At 36.9% G+C, this 19890-nt stretch overlaps 1 pseudogene; it reads left to right on the top strand.

The window, feature by feature from the left end:
* Positions 1-8744: 8744 nt before the first annotated feature.
* LOC113614913 (protein S100-A11 pseudogene) lies at positions 8745-9153 on the top strand (annotated as a pseudogene).
* Positions 9154-19890: the final 10737 nt, after the last annotated feature.

Raw genomic sequence — 19890 nt, 5'->3', positions numbered from 1 at the left:
AAATTTCTAGAAATCTTATATGTTCTGGTATAATGTTATAAGGCATAATTCTAGTTATTACTTTAAAATGTATATCTCAGAAATAACTAAATATCCTTGTCAATTGCATTATTACGAACTTTCATCGAATCTTTACCTGTGCTCATTTTTAAGCCTTTTGTCATTTACAGACAGTTCTGGGTGTACTCGGATGCTTTTGCAAAAATGTTCCTATAAAAGGGTTTCATCTTCAAGGAAATCATGGAAAATGCTCTGACAAGTACAGGTTTCTGGTAACTGACTATACAGCTGAACTGCTTGAATAAGCATTTTCAGAACTCTAATGGAAAACTGATGAATTCATAAAAGTGCTAACAAAGATCAAAATAAAAAAATTAATTACATGGGACTCAGTGACCTGATGAGGATAACTATAATTTTTATGACTTTCTGTTTCAAAAAAAAAAAAATTCCACAAGGACTCAGAGGCAAAAAGTGTACAAATCAGTTTTAACTGCAAAGTAAAGGAGCTGTTACAGTGGAGGATTACTGAACTGAATGTCAATATTGTGACATAGTATGAGTGTGTTTCATGTTTGGTAATTGCAATCATTGTTGCCTTTGTTGTGATCATCCATTACAATGCTTGCTTACAGTTTATTTATTTCTTGTAAAAATAAAATACAGTGTGTGTGTGTAAAAAAAAAAAAGAAAAAAATATGTTAATAAAACAAGAACACTGGGAATGCAAAAAAAAAAATTCTGTACAAGAGATCACTAGCAGATAACTGAGGCAGAAGAACGGATAAGTGACCTGGAAGACAAAATAGTGGAAATAACTACTGCAAAGCAGAATAAAGAAAAAAAATGAAAAGAATTGAGGACAGGCTCAGAGACCTCTGGGACAACATTAAACGCACCAACATTCGAATTGTAGGGGTCCCAGAAGAAGAAGAAAGAAAGAAAGGAACTGAGAAAATATTTGGAGAGATTAGAGTTGAAAACTTCCCTAATATGAGAAGGGAAACAGTTAATCAAGTCCAGGAAACACAGAGTTCTATACAGGATAAATCCGAGAAACACACCAAGACACATATTAATCAAACTATCAAAAATTAAATACAAGAAAAAATATTAAAAGCAGAAAGGGAAAATGAGAAGTAACACATAAGGGAATCCCCATAAGGTTAACAGCTGAACATTCAGAAGAAACTCTGCAAGTCAGAGGGGAGTGGCAGGACATATTTAAAGTGATGAAGGAGAAAAATCTACAACGAAGATTATTCTGCCCAGCAAGGATCTCATTCAGATTTGATGGAGAAATTAAAAGATTTACAGAGAAGCAAAAGATAAGAGAATATAACACCACCAAACCATCTTTAGAGCAAATACTAAAGGAACTTCTCTAGGCAGGAAACACAAGAGAAGGGAAAGACTGACAATAATAAACCCAAAATAATTAAGAAAATGGTAGTAGGAACATACATATCAATAATTACCTTAAAAGTAAATGGATTAAGTGCTCCAACCAAAAGACATAGACTGGCTGAATGGATGCAAAAACAAGATCCGTATATATGCTGTCTACAAGAGACCGACTTCAGACCTAGGGACACATACAGACTGAAAGTGAGGGGATGGAAAAAGATATCCATGCAAATGGAAAACAAAAGAAAGCTGGAGTAGCAATTCTCATATCAGAAAAAATAGACTGTAAAACAAAGACTATTACAAGAGACAAAGAAGGACACTACATAATGATCAAAGGATCAATCCAAGAAGACATAACAATTGTAAATATTTATGCACCCAACATAGGAACACTTCAATACATAAGGCAAATACTAACAGCCATAAAAAGGGAAATTGACAGTAACACATTCATAGTAGGGGACTTTAACAACCCACTTTCACCAATGAACAAATCATCCAAAATGAAAATAAATAAGGAAACACAAGCTTTAAATGATACATTAAATAAGATGAAATTAACTGATATTTATAGGACATTCCATCCAAAACCAACATAATAAACATTCTTCTCAAGTGCTCATGGAACATTCTCCAGGATAGATCATATCTTGGGTCACAAATCAAGCCTTGGTAAATTTTAAAAAATTGAAATCATATCAAGTATCTTTTCTGAGAAGAATGCTATGAGACAAGATATCATTTACTGGAAAATGTCGTTAAGAAATACAAACACATGGAGGTTAAACAACACCGTACTTAATAACCAAGAGACCACTGAAGAAATCAAAGAGGAAATCAAAAAGTACCTAGAAACAAATGACAATGAAAACACAACAACCCAAAACCTATTCGATGCAGCAAAAGCTTTTCTAAGAGGGAAGTTTATAACTTTACAAGCCTACCTTAAGAACAAGAATCATCTCAAATAAAAAACCTAACCTTACACCTAAAGCAATTAGAGAAAGAAGAACAAAAGAACACCAAAGTTAGCAGAAGGAAAATAATCATAAAGATCATATGAAAAAGAAATGAAGGAAATGATAGCAAACATCAATAAAACTAAAAGCTGCTTCTTTGAGAAGATACACAAAATTGATAAACCATTAGCCAGACTTATCAAGAAAAAAAGGGAGAAGACTCAAATCTGTAAAATTAGAAATGAAAAAGGAGAAGTAACAACTGACACTGCAGATATACAAAGGATCATGAGAGATTACTACAAGCAACTATATGCCAGTCAAATGTACAACCTGGGAGAAATGGACAAATTCTTAGAAATGCACAACCTGCAAAGACTGAATCAGGAAGAAATAGAAAATATGAACAGACCAATCGCAAGCACTGAAATTGAAACTGTGATTAAAAATCTTCCAACAAACAAAAGCCCAGGACCAGATGGCTTCACAGGTGAATTCTTTCAAACATTTAGAGAAGAGCTGACACCTATTCTTCTCAAACTCTTCCAAATATAGAAGAGGGAGGAACACTCCCAAACTCATTCTACAATGCCACCATCACTCTGATACCAAAACCAGACAATGATGTCACAAAGAAAGAAAACTACAGGCCAATATCACTGATGAAAATAGATGCAAAAATCCTCAACAAAATACTAGCAAACAGAGTCTGACAGCACATTTAAAGGATCATACACTATGATCAAGTGGGGTTTATTCCAGGAATGCAAGGATTCTTCAATTTACACAAATCAATCAACGTGATACACCATACTAAAAAATTGAAGGAGAAAAACCACATGATCATCTCAATAGATACACAGAAAGCTTTCGACAAAATTCAACACTGATTTATGATAACAACCCTCCAGAAAGTAACCATAGAGGGAATTTTCCTCAACATAACAAAGACCATATATGACAAACCCAAAGTCAACATAATCCTCAGTGATGAAAAACTGAAAACATTTCCACTCAGATCAGGAACTGGACAAGGTTGCACACTCTCACCACTCATTCAACATAGTTTTGGAAGTTTTAGCCACAGAAATCAGAGAAGAAAAAGAAATAAAAGGAATCCAAATTGGAAAAGAAGAAGTAAAGCTCTCACTGTTTGCAGATGACATGATACTATACGTCGAGAATCCTAAAGATGCTACCAGAAAACTACTAGAGCTAATCAATGAATTTGGTAAAGTAGAAGGATAAAAAAATTAATGCACAGAAATCTCTTGCATTCCTATACACTAATGATGAAAAATCTGAAATTGAAATCAAGGAAACACTCCCATTTACCATTGCAACGAAAAGAATAAAATATCTAGGAATAAACCTACCTAAGGAGACAAGAGACCTGTATGCAGAAAATTGTGAGACACTGATGAAAGAAATTGAAGGTGATACAAACAGATGGACAGATATACCATGTTCCTGGATTGGAAGAATCAACATTGTGAAAATGACTCTGCTACCCAGAGCAATCTACAGATTCAAAGAAATCCCTATCAATCTACCACTGGTATTTTTCACAGAACTAGATCAAATAATTTCACAATTTGTTGGAAACACAAAAGACCACAAATAGCCAAAGAAATCTTGAGAAACAAAAACGGAGCTGGATGAATCAGGCTCCCTGACTTCAGACTATACTACAAAGCTACATTAATCAAGGCAGTATGGTACTGGCACAAAAACAGAAAGATAGATCAATGGAACAGGATAGAAAGCCCAGAGGTAAAACCACACACATATGGTCACCTTATCTTTGATAATGTAGGCAATAATATACAGTGGAGAAAAGACAGCCTCTTCAATAAGTTGTGCTTGGAAAACTGGACAGCTACATGTAAACGAATGAAATTAGCACACTCCCTAACATCGTACACAAAAATAAACTGAAAGTCAATTAAAGACCTAAATGTAAGGCCGGACACCATCAAATTGTTAAAGGAAAACATAAGCAGGGCTTCCCTGGTGGCACAGTGGTTGGGAGTCTGCCTGCCGATGCAGGGGACACGGGTTCGTGCCCCGGTCCGGGAGGATCCCACGTGCTGTGGAGCGACTGGTCCCGTGAGCCATGGCCACTGGGCCTGCGTGTCCGGAGCCTGTGCTCCGCAACGGGAGATGCCACAACAGTGAGAGACCCGCATACCGCAAAAAAAAAAAAAAAAAAAAAAAAAAACATAAGCAGAACACTCTGACATAAATCACAACAAGATACTTTTTTACCCACCTCCTAGTGAAATGCAAATTAAAACAAAAATATACAAATGGGACCTAATGAAACTTAAAAGCTTTTGCACAGCAAAGTAAACCATAAACAAGATGAAAAGACAACACTCAGAATCAGAGAAATATTTGCCAATGAAGCAACTGACAAAGGATTAATCTCCAAAACATACAAGCAACTCATGCAGATCAATATTTAAAAAAAAAAAAAACCCTAATCCAAAAATTGGCAGAAGAACTAACTAGACATTTCTCTAAAGAAGATATACAGATTGCCAAGAAACACATGAAAGAATGCTCAGCATCATTAATCATTAGAGAAATGCAAATCAATACTACAATGAGATATTATCTCACACCAGTCAGAAAGGCCATCATCCAAAAATCTAGAAATAATAAATGCTGGAGAGGGTGTGGAGAAAAGGGAACCCTCTTGCACTGTTGGTGGGAATGTAAATTGATACAGCCACTATGGAGAACAGTGTGGAGGTTCCTTAGAAAACTAAAAATAGAACTACCATACGACCCAGCAATCCCACTACTGGGCATATAACCTGAGAAAACCATAATTCAAAAAGAGTCATGTACCAAAATGTTCATTGCAGCTATATTTACAATAGCCAGAACATGGACGCAACTTAAGTGTCCATCAACAGATGACTGGATAAAGAAGATGTGGCACATATATACAATGGAATATTACTCAGCCATAAAAAAGAATGAAACTGAGTTATTTGTAGTGAGGTGGATGGACCTAGAGATTGTCATACACAGTGAAGTAATTCAGAAGGAGAAAAATAAATACCATATGCTAACACATATATATGGAATCTAAGGAAAAAAATGGTCATGAAGAACCTAGGGACAACACAGGAATAAAGCTGCAGACCTACTAGGGAATGGACTTGAGGATACGGGTAGGGGGAAGTGTAAGCTGGGACAAAGTAAGACAGTGGTATGGACATATATACACTACCAAACTTAAAATAGATAACTAGTGGGAAGCAGCCGCATAGCACAAGGAGATCATCTCCGTGCTTTGTGATCACCTAGATGGGTGGGATAGGGAGGGTGGGAGGGAGGGAGATGCAAGAGGGAAGAGATATGGGGACATATGTTTATGTATAACTGATTCACTTTGTTATAAAGCAGAAACTAACACACCATTGTAAAGCAATTATACTGCAATAAAGATGTTAAAAAATAATAATTAAAAAATTAAAAAAATAAAAGTAGTTATATGTAGGTAGTGAGATTATGGCCCATTTCATTTTAAATATTGCAGTTTTACATCAGTTATTATGATGAACAGGTTGCTATGTAAATAAAATTATAAATAGGTATAAAAATCAGAGAGGAATTAAACAATATAGAAATCAAAAAACAATAGAAAATCAGTGAAACCAAGAGCTGTTTTTTTTAATTGAAGTATAGTTGATTTACAATATTGTTTTATGATAAAGCAAAGTGATTCTGTTATGTATATATATATTTTTCAGATTCTTTCCCTTGTAGGTTATTACAAAACATAAAATAGTTACCTGTGCTGTAGGGTAGGTCCTTGTTGGTTATATATTTTATATATAGTAGTGTGTATACGTTAATCACTAGCTCCTAATTTTTCCCTCCCCCCTTTCCATTTGGTAACCATAAGTTTGTTTTGTATGTCTCTGTGTCTATTTCTGCTTTATATATTTCTGCTTTTAATTTTTTTAGTTTCCACATATAAGTGATATCATTATGATATTTGTCTTTCTCTGTCTGGCTTACTTCACTTAAGTATGATAATCTATAGGCACATCCATGTTACTGAAAATGTCATTATTTCGATTTTTTTGTGGCTGAGTAATATCCATCGTATATTTTTATATACCACACCTTTTTTATCCATTCGTCTGTTGATGGACATTTAGGTTGTTTCCATGCCTTGGCTATTGTAAATAGTGTTGCAATGAATATTGGGATGCCTGTATCTTTTTAAATTATTAGCCAAGCTCTTTAGGAAAAAAAGAGAGAGCCTATATAAACAGAATAGAAATAAAAGAGGAGAAATAAGAACAGATATTACAGAGATACAGAAAATCATAGGAGAATTGTACAGTTATATACCAACGAACAGGACAATCTAGAAGAAATGGGTAAATGCCCAGAAAGATACAACCTTCTAAGACTGAATCAGGAAGAAATAGATAATCTAAAGAGACAAATCACTAGTAGTGAAATTGAATTTGTAATTTTAAAACACTCCCAACAAACAAAACCCAGGACCAGTCCATTTCACAGGGGAGGGCTAGAAAATATATACAGAAAACCTAATATGTATCCTTCTCAAAATATTCCAAAAAGTTGAAGAGGATTAAACACTCCCAACTTCATTCTACGAGGCCAACATTACCCTCATACCAAAACCAGATAAAAAGGTACTACAAAAAAATAAACTTACAGTGCAATATCTCTGATGGATAGAGATGCAAAACTCCTTGACGAAATATTAGCAAACCGAATTCAACAATATGAAAAACGGGTCATACACCACGATCAAGTGGGATTTATTCCAGGGATGTAAGATGGTTCAATAGCCACACATCAATCAGTGAGAAACAACACATTAAAAAAAGAAGGATAAAAATAACATGATAAACTCAATCAATGCAAAAAAGGCATTTGACAAAATTGAACATCTATTCATCATAAAAATGCTCATGAAATTTGTTGTACAGGGAACATACCTCAACATAATAAAGGTCATTTATGACTAACCCACAGCTAACATCATACTCAAGAGTGAAGAGATGGAAGACTTTCCTATAAAATCAGCAATAAGAGAAGGATGCCCTCTCTCACCATTTATATTTAACATTACAGTGGAAGGCCTAGCCACAGCAATCAGAGAAGTAAAAGAAAAGAAAGCATCCAAATTGTAAGGGAAAAAGTAAAACTCACTATTTGCATATCACATGATACTATATATGGATAAAGCCTCCACATACAAACAAAACTAATAAATGAATTCCCTAAAGTTACAGGATACAGGATTGATATACATATATCTGTTGTTTTTCTATACAGTAATAGTGAACTATCACAAAGAGAAAGAAAGCAAGAAAAAAGTCCCTTTTAAAATAACATTGATAAACTTAGGATTAAGCACACCCAAGAGAGTGAAAGACTTATACTGTGAAAAAGTTTAAAATATTGATGAAGGAAATTAAAGCTGACACAAAGAAATGTAAAGATATCCCTTAGTCATGGATATGAGGAAATTTTATTGTTAAAATGTCCATAATACATAGGGCAATCTGCAGATTTAATGCAATCCCTTTCAAAATACCTATGTCACTTTTTAAAGAAGTAGAGCAAATAATTCTAAAATTTATATGGAATCACAATAGACCTGAATTATCAAAGCAATCTTGAGAAAAAAGAACAAAGCAAGAAATATTCACCCTTGCTGACTTCAGACTATACTACAAAGCTACAATAATCAAAATGACATGAGATCACTGGTGGAGAGAGGATGGCAGAGTAGAAGGACATGGGCTCAACCCTTAAAGAAACACCACAATCACAACTAACTACTGAACTACCACCTACAGAAAAATGCTAGACCCTACCAAAAAAGATACCCTACATCCAAAATCTCAAATGAACAGCCTAACCTTACACCTAAAGCAATTAGAGAAAGAAAAACAAAAAATCCTCACAAAGTTAGTAGAAGGAAAGAAATCATAAAGATTAGAGCAGAAATAAACAAAATAGAGATGAAGAAAACAATAGCAAAGATAATGAAACCAAAAGATGGTTCTTTGAAAAGATAAATAAAACTGACAAAGCTTTAGTCAGACTCATCAAGAAAAAAAGGGAGAGGGCTCAAATCAATAAAATTAGAAATGAAAAAGGAGAACTTACAAGGGACACCACAAAAATCCAAAGGATTGTTAGAGACTGCTACAAGCAAATATAGGCCAATAAAATGGACAACCTAGATAAACAGACAAATTCTTAGAAATGTACAATCTCCCAAGACTGAACCAGGAAAAAAATAAAAACAGACCAATCACAAGCACTAAAATTGAAACTGGGATTGAAAATCTTCCAAGAGTGCTCACCTCGCTGCTCCTCGCTTGCAGCCCTGTGCTTTGCTCCTCTCCAAACATGGCAAAAATATCCAGCCCTACAGAGACTGAACGGTGCATCGAGTCTCTGATTGCTCTTTTCCAAAAGCATGCTGGAAGGGACGGTAACAACAGCAAATTCTCCAAGGCCGAGTTACTTATCTTCATGAATACAGAGCTGGGTGTCTTCACAAAGAACAAGAAGGACCCTGGTGTCCTTGACCGCATGATGAAGAAGCTGGACCTCGACTCTGATGTACAGCTAGATTTCCAAGAATTTCTTAATCTTATTGGCGGCCTCGCTCTAGCTTGCCATGACTCCTTTATTAAGTCTAGCTCTTCCCAGAAGTAAATCGGAGGAGCCTTTGGGCCTGGCCTCCAGCTCCATTCCCTTTTCTTCAGCCTCCCAATTATCATCTACCCCTCATAGACCACACATACCCTGAGCCCAGTGCACCCACCACCCCATGCAGGTCACTCCTGCTGGTAGTAATAAAGCAATATTGTTTTTTGAAGCACACACTGTAGAGTCAGTAAATTTGTGCAAGGGAGGGAGATGATTGGGAGGAATATAAATTAGATTGATGGAAAGAGTTACCAGAAGTTGCAAAGTAAATAGTAAAAATGTATCTTGGGTGTATACATAATCATGACTAATGATACCAACATAATCATCTAAATTACTCAGACTGATGGAGAGACCCCACTTATTGTTCACTCATTAAACGCCTATACACCCCTACTACAGGCACTGTCATAGGCTTCGAAAATACAGTCAGCAAGACAGAAAAGGTCCTGCCTTCACTGAGGTTACCTTCTAATGGAGGGGAACAATAAATGAATAAACAAATAAAGAACTATGAGTGCAATAAATAAATAAATAAAATTAAGAAATAAAAACTTCCAAAAAACAAAAGTCCAGGACCTGTTGGCTTCACAGGTGAATTCTATCAAACATTGAGAGATGAGTTAACAGCTATCCTTCTGAAACTATTCCAAACATATTGCAGAGGAAGGAACACTCCTAATCTTATTCTATGCGGCCACAATCACCCTGATACCAAAACCAGAAAAAGATATCACAAAAAAAGAAAATTACATGCCAATATAACAGGTGACCATAGATGCAGGATCTTCAACAGAATACTAGCAAACCGAATCTATCATTACAATCAAAGCATCATACACCATGATCAAGTGGGATTTATCCCAGTGGTACAAGGATTTTTCAATATCTGCAACTCAATCCGTGTGATACACTGCATCAACAAATTGAAGAATAAAAAGCATATGATCATCTCAATAGATGCAGAGAAAAACTTTTGACAGATTTCAACAACCCTTTTATGATAACAACTCTCCAGAAAATGGGCATACAGAGAACATAACTCAACAGAATAAAGGCCATATATGACAAACCTACAGCTAGCATTATACTCAATAATGAAAAGCTGGAAGCATTTCCTCTAAGATCAGGAAAAAGACAAGAATGTCCACTCTCGCCAGTTTTATTCAACATAGTTTTGGAAACCCTAGCCACAGGAATCAGAGAAGAAAAAGAAATAAAGGCAATCCAAATTGGAAAAGAAGTAAAGCTCTCACTGTTTGCAGATGACATGATACTATACATAGAAAATCCTAAAGATGCTACCAGAAAAATACTAGAGCTCATCAATGAATTTGGTAAAGTTTCAGGATACAAAATTAATATACAGAAAACTATGCATTTCTATACACTAACAACAAAAGATCAGAAAGAGAAATTAAAGAAACCCTTCCATTTACCACTGGATCAAAAAGAATAAAATACCTAGAAATAAACCTACCTAAGGAGGCAAAAGACCTGTTCTCCAAAAACTATAAAATACTGATGAAAGAAATTGAAGATGACACAAACAAAGATATGCCATGTTCTTGGATTGGAAGAATCAATATTTTCAAAATGACAATACTACCAAAAGCAATCTACAGATTCAATGCAAATCTTATCAAATTATAAATGGCATTTTTCACAGAACTAAAAAAAATCTTAAAATTTGTATGCAGATACAAAACACCCCAAATAGCCAAAGCAATCTTAAGAAACAAAAATGGAAAAAAAAAAGGAAACAAAAATGGACCTAGAGGAATCAGACTATACTACAAATCTACAGTAATCAAGACAATATGGTACTGGCACAAAAACAGAAATATAGATCAATGGAACAGGATAGAAAACCCAGAGATATATGCACACACCTATGGTCACACTTATGGTCAACTTATCTTTGACAAAGGAGGCAAGTATATGCAATGCAGGAAAAAAAGTCTCTTCAATAAGTGGTTCTGGAAAAACTTTACAGCTACATGTAAAAAAGTGAAATTAAAACATTATTTAATGCCATACACAAAACTAACTCAAATGGATTAAAGACCTAAATGTAAGGCAAGATACTATAAAACGATTAGAGGAAAATATAGGCAGAACACTCTTTGACATAAACCACAGCAATATCTTTTTTGATCCAACTCCTAGAGTAATGGAAATAAAAACAAAATAAACAAATGGGACTTAATTAACCTTAAAAGCTTTTGTACAGCAAAGAAAACCATAAAAAAATGAAAAGACAATCCACAGAATGGGAGAGAGTATTTGAAAATGATGCAACCCACAAGGGATTAATCTCCAAAATTTACAAACAGCATATGCAGCCTAATATCCAAAAACCAAATACCCCAATCAAAAAATGGGCAGAATACCTAAATGGGCATTTCTCCAAAGAAGACATACAGATGGCCAAGAGGCACATGAAAAGATGCTCTACATCACTTATTATTAGAGAAATGCAAATCAAAACTACAATGATATATCCCCTTACACCAATCAGAATGGCCATCATGAAAAAGTCTACAAATGATAAATATTGGAGAGGGTGTGGAGAAAAGGGAACCCTTCTGCACCATTGGTTGGAATGTAAATTGGTACAGCCTCTATGGAGAACAGTAGGAGTTTCCTTAAGAAACTAAAAATAGAGCTAACATATGATCCAGCAATCCTACTCCTGGGCATATATACAGAGAAAAACATGGTTCAAAAAGACACATGCACCCCAATATTCATTGCAGCACTGTTTCCAATAGCCAAGACATGGAAGCAAACTAATGTCCACCGACAGATGAATGAGTAAAGAAGTTGTGGTACATATATACAATGGAAAGTTACTCAGACATTAAAAAATGAAATAATGCCATTTGCAGCAACATGCATGGACCTAGAGATTATCACACTAAGTGAAGTAAACCAGACAAAGATATCATATGATATCCTTTATATGTGGAATTTAAAATAATTATGCAAATGAGTTTATTTGCAAAACAGAAATAGACCCACAGACATGGAAAACGAACTTATGGTTACCAAAGGAGAGGGGGAAGGGATAAATAAGGAGTTTGGGATTAAAATACATGCAATACTGTATATAAAACAGATAACCAACAAGGACCTACTGTATAGCATAGGGAACTATACTCAAGGTCTTATGGTAACCTGTAATGGAGGAGAATGTGAAAAAAGAGTGTACATATTTATGCACCTGTGTGTTTGACTGGGTCACCTTGATGTGACTTGAAAGTAGCACCCTATTGTGAATTAACTGTATTTCAATAAAAAATTGTTAAAAATTAAAAGTAACCACACATGGGCTTCCCTGGTGGCACAGTGGTTGAGAGCCCGCCTGCTGATGCAGGGGACATGGGTGCTTGTCCCGGTCCGGGAAGATCCCACATGCCGCGGAGCGACTGGGCCAGTGAGCCATGGCCACTGAGCCTGTGCGTCTGGAGCCTGTGCTTGGCAACAGGAGAGGCCACAGAAGTGAGAGGCCCGCATATCACAAAAAAAAAAAAACAAAGAAAAACAACAGTAACTACACCTAACCATAAAAAAAGATGTGGTGTGTGTGTATATATATATGTGTGTGTGTGTGTGTGTGTGTGTGTGTGTGGTGTGTATACACACACACACACACAAGGGAACATTACTCAGCCATTAAAAAAGAATAAAATTCTGCTATTTGTGCCATTTGCAGCAACTTGTATGGATCTAGAGGTTATTATGCTTTGTGAAATAAGTCAAACACAAATACTCTATGTTATCACTTGTATATGGAATCTAAAACATAAAAAAAATGAACGAACATAACAAAACAGAAACAGACGTACAGATACAGAGAACAAAGTTGTGGCTACCAAAGGGGAGAAGGAAAATGGGAGTGGCAAGATAAGGGTAGGGAGTTGAGATACTAACTACTATGTATAAAATAAATAAGCAATGAGATATATTGTACAACACAGGGATATACAGCCATTACCTTGTGATAACTCTAATGCAATACAATGTATAAAAATATTAATTCAGGGCTTCCCTGGTGGCGCAGTGGTTGAGAGTCCACCTGCCGATGCAGGGGACACATGTTCGTGCCCCAGACCGAGAAGATCCCACATGTCGCAGAGCGGCGGGATCCGTGAGGCATGACTGCTGAGCCTGCATGTCTGGAGCCTGTGCTCCACAACGGGAGAGGCCACAACAGTGAGAGGCCCGCATACTGCAAAAAATATATATTTATATTGATTCATTATGTTGTACACCTGAAACTAATATAATATTGTAAATATTGTAAAATATTGTAAATCAATTAAACTTCAATTTTTGAAGAAAAACTGAAAAGACAATCCAGTGAACGGGAGAAAATATTTTCAAATAATATATCTGATAGGGGTTACTCATACAGAATTTATAAAGAATACTTACGAGAGAGGGGGATGATGGCGGAAGACAAAGACACGGAGATCACCCTCCTCCCCACAGATACATCAGAAATACATCTACACGTGGAACAACTCCTACAGAACACCTACTGAACGCTGGCAGAAGACCTCAGACCAAAAGGCAAGAAACTCCCCACGTACCTGGGTAGGGCAAAAGAAAAAAGAATAAACAGAGACAAAAGAATAGGGATGGGACCTGCACCACTGGGAAGGAGAAGTGAAGGAGGAAAGGTTTCCACACACTAGGAATCCCCTTCATGGGCAGAGACTGCAGGTGGCTGAGCGGGGGAGCTTTGGAGCCGTGGAAGAGAGCACAGCAACAGGGGTGCAGAGGGCAAAGGGGAGAGATTCCCGCACAGAGGATCGGTGCCGACCAGCTCTCGCCAAGCCAAGAGGCTTGTCTGTTCACCCGCCGGGGCGGGGGTGGGCTGGGAGCTGAGGATTGGGCTTCGGTCGGAGCGTAGGGAGAGGACTGGTGGCGAGAACACAGCCTGAAGGGGTTAGTGCACCACGGCTAGCCGGGAAGGAGTCTGGGGAAAAGTCTGGACCTACCGAAGAGGCAAGAGACTTTTTCTTCCCTCTTTGTTTCCTGGTGTAAGAGGAGGGGGGAGTGCTGCTTAAAGGACCACCAAAGACGGACGCGAGCCGCGGATAATAGTGGGGACCACGGAGTTGAGCATGAGACGCACAGGCAGCTGCTGCCACCACCAAGAAGCCTGTGTGTGAGCACAGGTCACTCTCCACAAGGCCCTTCTGGGGAATCTGTGCATCCCGCCACTGCCAGGGTCTCAGGATCGAGGGACAATTTCCCCAGAGAACACAGGAGGCGCCTCAGGCTGATGCAACCTCATGCTGGCCTCTGCCACGGCAGGCTCGCCCTGCACTCCATACCCCTCCCTCCCCCCAGCCTGAGTGAGCTGGAGCCCCCGAATCAGCAGCTCCTTTAACACCGTCCTGTCTGAGTGAAGAACAGACACCCTCCAGCGACCTACACGCAGAGGTGGGGGCAAATCCAAAGCTGAAACACGGGAGCTGTGAGAACAAAGAAGAGAAAGGGAAATCTCTCCCAGCAGCCTCAGGAACAGTGGATTAAATATCCACAATCCACTTGATGTACCCTGCATCTGTGGAATACCTGAATAGACAATGAATCATCCCAAATTGAGGAGGTGGACTTTGAGAGCAAGATGTATTATTTTTTCTCCTTTTCCTCTTTTTGTGAGTGTGTATCTGTATGCTTCTGTGTGAGATTTTGTCTGTATAGCTTTGCTTTCACCGTTTGTCCTAGAGTTCGATCTCTCCGATTTTTTTTTATTTTTCAAAAAAATATTATTCGTAATAATTATTTTTTTATTTTAATAAACTTATTATATTTTATTTTATCCTCCTTCTTTCTTTCTTTCTACATTTTCTCCCTTTCATTCTGACCCATGTGGATGAAAGGCTCTTGGTGCTGTAGCCAGCAGTCAGGGCTGTGCTTCTGAGGTGGGAGAGCCAACATCAGGATACTGGTCCACAATAGACATCCCAGCTCCACATGATATCAAATGGTGAAAATCTCCCAAAGACCTCTATCTCAACACCAACACCCACCTTCACTCAACGACCAGCAAGCTACAGTGCTGGAGACCCTACACCAAACAGCTAGCAAGACAGGAACACAACCCCACCCATTAGCAGAGAGGCTGCCTAAAATGATAAAAAAAAGTCCACAGACACACCAAAACACACCACCAGACGTGGACCTGCCCACCAGAAACACAAAATCCAGCCCCATCCACCAGAACACAGGCAATAGTCCCCTCCACCAGGAAACCTACACAACACACTGAACAAACTTTAGCCACTGGGGACAGAAACCAAAAACAATGGGAACTACAAACCTGCAGCCGTCAAGAAGGAGACCCAAACACAGTAAGGTAAGCAAAATGAGAAGACAGAAAAACACACAGCAGAGGAAGGAGCAAGATAAAAACCCACCAGACCTAACAAATGGAGAGGAAATAGGCAGTCTACCTGAAAAAGAATACAGAATAATGATAGCAAAGATGATCCAAAATCTTGGAAATAAAATAGAGAAAATGCAAGAAACATTTAACAAGGACCAAGAAGAACGAAAGATGAAACAAGCAATGAAGAACAACACAATAAATGAAATTAAAAATACTCTAGAAGGGATCAATAGCAGAATAAATGAAGCAGAAGAAAGGATAAGTGACCTGGAAGATAAAATAATGGGAATAACTACTACAGAGCAGAATAAAGATAAAAGATTGAAAAGAACTGAGGACAGTCTCAGAGACTTCTGGGACAACATTAATCGCACCAACATTCAAATTATAGGATTCCAGAAGAAGAGAAAAAGAAAGTGACTGAGAAAATATTTGAAGAGATTATAGTTGAAAACTTCCCTAATATGGGAAAGGAAATAGTTAATCAAGTACAGGAAGCACAGAGTCCCATACAAGTTAAACCCATGGAGAAACACACCAAGACACATGTTAATCAAACTGTCAAAAATTAAATACAAAGAAAACATATTAAAAGCAGCAAGGGAAAAACAACAAATAACACACAAGGGAATCCCCATAAGGTTAACAGCTAATCTTTCAGCAGAAACTCTGCAAGCCAGAAGGGACTGGCAGGACATATTTAAAGCAATGAAGGAGAAAAACCTACCAAGATAACTCTACCCAGCAAGGACCTCATTCAGAATTGATGGAGAAATTACAACCTTTACAGGCAAGCAAAAGCTGAGAGAGTTCATCACCACCAAACCACAACAACTGCTAAAGGAAATTCTCTAGGCAAGAAACACAACAGAAGGAAAACAGCTACAATAACGAACCCAAAACAATTCAGAAAATGGGAAAAGGAACATACATAATGATAATTACCTTAAATGTAAGTGGACTAAATGCTCCCAGCAAAAGACACAGACTGGATACAAAAACAAGACCCATATATATGCTGTCTACAAGAGACCCACTTCAGACCTAGAGACACATACAGACTGAAAGTAAGGGGATAGAAAAACATACTCCATGCAAATGGAAACCAAAAGAAAGCTGGAGTGGCAATTCTCATATCAGACAAAATAGACTTTAAATAAAGACTATTAGAAGAGACAAAGAAGGACACTACATAATGATCAAGGGATCCATCCAAGAAGAAGATATAACAATTGTAAATATTTATGCACTCAACATAGAAGCACCTCAATATATAAGGCAAATACTAACAGCCATGAAAGTGGAAATCGACAGTAACCCATCCATAGTCGGGGACTTTAACAACCCACTTTCACGAATGGACAGATCATCCAAAATGAAAATAAATAAGGAAACACAAGCTTTACATGATACATAAAACAAGATGAACTTAATTGATATTTATAGGACATTCCATCCAAAAACCAGAGAATACACATTTTTCTCAAGTGGTCATGGAACATTCTCCGGGAGAGATGATATCATGGGCCACAAATCAAGCCTTGGTAAATTTAAGAAAACTGAAACAGTATCAAGTATCATTTCCGACCACAACACTATAAGACTAGATAACAATTACAGGAAAAAATTTGTAAAAAATGCAAACACATTGAGGCTAAACAATATACTACTTAATAACGAAGTGATCACTGAAGAAATCAAAGAGGAAATTTAAAAATACCTAGAAACAAATGACAATGTATACACAACGACCCAAAACGTATGGGATGCAGCAAATGCAGTTCTAAGAGGGACATTGGTAGCAATACAATGCTCCCTTAAGAAACAGGAAACATCTCAAATAAACAACCTAACCTTGCACCTAAAGCAATTAGAGAAAGAAGAACAAAAAACCCAAAGTTAGCAGAAGGAAAGAAATCATAAAAATCAGATCAGAAATAAATGAAAAGAAATGAAGGAAATGATAGCTAAGATCAATAAAACTAAAAACTAGTTCATTGAGAAGATAAACAAAATTGATAAACCATTAGCCAGATTCATCAAGAAAAAAATGGAGAAGACTCAAATCAATAGAATTAGAAATGAAAAAGGAGAAGTAACAACTGACACTGCAGAAATACAAAAGATCATGAGAGATTACTACAAGCAACCCTATGCCAATAAAATGGACAACCGGGAAGAAATGGCCAAATTCTTAGAAATGCACAACCGGACAAGAATGAATCAGGAAGAAAGAGAAAATATGAGCAGACCAAACACAAGCACTGAAATTGAAACTGTGATTAAAAATCTTCCAACAAACAAAATCCCAGGACCAGATGGCTTCCCAGACAAACTCTATCAAACATTTAGAGAAGAGCTAACAGCTATCCTTCTCAAGCTCTTCCAAAATATAGCAAAGGAAGGAACACTCCAAAACTCATTCTATGAGGCCACCATCACCTTGATACCAAAACCAGACAAGGATGTCACAAAGAAAGAAAACTACAGGCCATTATCACTGATGAACATGGATGGAAAAATCCTCCACAAAATACTAGCAAACAGAATCTAACAGCACATTAAAAGGATCCTACACCCTGATCAAGTGGGGTTTCTTCCAGGAATGCAAGGCCTCTTCAATTTACACAAATCAAACAACGTGATACAACATATTAACTAATTGAAGGAGGAAAACCATACGATCATCTCAATAGATGCAGAGAAAGCTTTGGAAAAATTCAACACCCATTTATGATAAAAACCCTACAGAAAATAAGCATAGAGGGAACTTTCCACAACATAATAAAGGCAATATATGACAAACCCACAGCCAACATTGTCCTCAATGGTGAAAAATTGAAAGCATTTTCACTAAGATCAGGAATAAGACAAGGTTGCCCACTCTCACAACTCTTATTCAATAGAGTTTTGGAAGTTTTAGCCACAGCAATCAGAGAAGAAAGTGAAATAAAAGGAATACAAATCAGAAAAGAAAAAGTAAAGCTGTCACTCTTTGCAGATGACATGATACTATATATCGAGAATCCTAAAGATACTACTAGAAACCTTCTAGAGCTAATCAGTGAATTTGGTAATGGAGCAGGATACAAAATTAATGCACAGAAATCTCTGACACTGCTATACACTAATGATGAAAAATCTGGAAGTGAATTCAAGAAAAAACTCCCATTTACCATTTCAACAAAAAGAATAAAATATCTTTAATAAACTTACCTAAGGAGAGAAAAGACCTGTATGCAGAAAATGATAAGACACTGATGAATGAAATTAAAGAGGATACAAATAGATGGAGAGATATACCATATTCTTGGATTGGAAGAATCAATATTTTGAAAATGAATCTACTACCCAAAGCAATCTACAGATTCAATGCAATCCCTATCAAAATACCACTGGCATTTTTCACAAAACTGGAACAAAAAAATTCACAATTTGTATGGAAACACAAAAGACCCCGGATAGCCAAAGCAGTCTTGAGAACAACAAACGGAGCTGGAAAAATCAGGCTCACTGTCTTCAGACTACACTACAAAGCTACAGTAATCAAGATAGTATGGCACAAAAACAGAAAGATAGATTAATGGAAGAGGATAGAAAGCCCAGAGATAAACCCACGCACATATGTTCACCTTATCTTTGATTAAGGAGGCAGGAAGGTACACAGGAGAAAGGACAGCCTCTTCAATAAGTGGTGCTCGGAAAACTGGACAGGTAAATGTAAAAGTATGAGATTAGATCACTCCCTAACACCAGACACAAAAATAAGCTCAAACTGAATAAAAGCCCTAAATTTAAGGCAAGAAACTTTCAAACTCTTAGAGGAAAACATAGGCAAAACTCACTATGACATAAATCACAGCAAGATCCTTTTTGACCCACTTCCTAGACAAATGGAAATAAAAACAAAAATAAATGAAAGGGACCTAATGAAACAGCAAAGCTTTTGCACAGCAAGGGAAACCATGAAAAAGATGAAAATACAACTTCAGAATGGGAGAAAATATTTGCAAATGAAACAATGGAAAAAGGATTAATCTTGAAAATTTATAAGAAGCTCTATAACAAAAAAACAAACAACCCAATCCAAAAATGGGCAGAAGACCTAAATAGACATTTCTCCAAAGAAGATACACAAACTGCCAACAAACGCACGAAAGAGTGCTCAACATCATTAATCATTAGATAAATGCAAATCAAAACTACAATGAGATATCATCTCACACCAGTCAGAAAGGCCATCATCAAAAAATCTAGAAACAATAAATTCTGGAGAGGGAGTGGAGAAGAGGGAACACTCTTGCACTGCTGGTGTGGATGTGAATTGGTATGGCCACTAAGAAGAACAGTAAGGAGGTTCCTTAAAAAACTACAAAGAGAACT

The sequence above is a fragment of the Aethalodelphis obliquidens genome, unplaced genomic scaffold (genome assembly GCF_003676395.1).
Source record: "Aethalodelphis obliquidens isolate GAN/ISIS:26980383/991018 unplaced genomic scaffold, ASM367639v1 scaffold108, whole genome shotgun sequence".
In the NCBI taxonomy this organism is placed as follows: Eukaryota; Metazoa; Chordata; class Mammalia; order Artiodactyla; family Delphinidae; genus Aethalodelphis; species Aethalodelphis obliquidens.
This window is presented reverse-complemented; position numbering and strand designations above follow the sequence as displayed.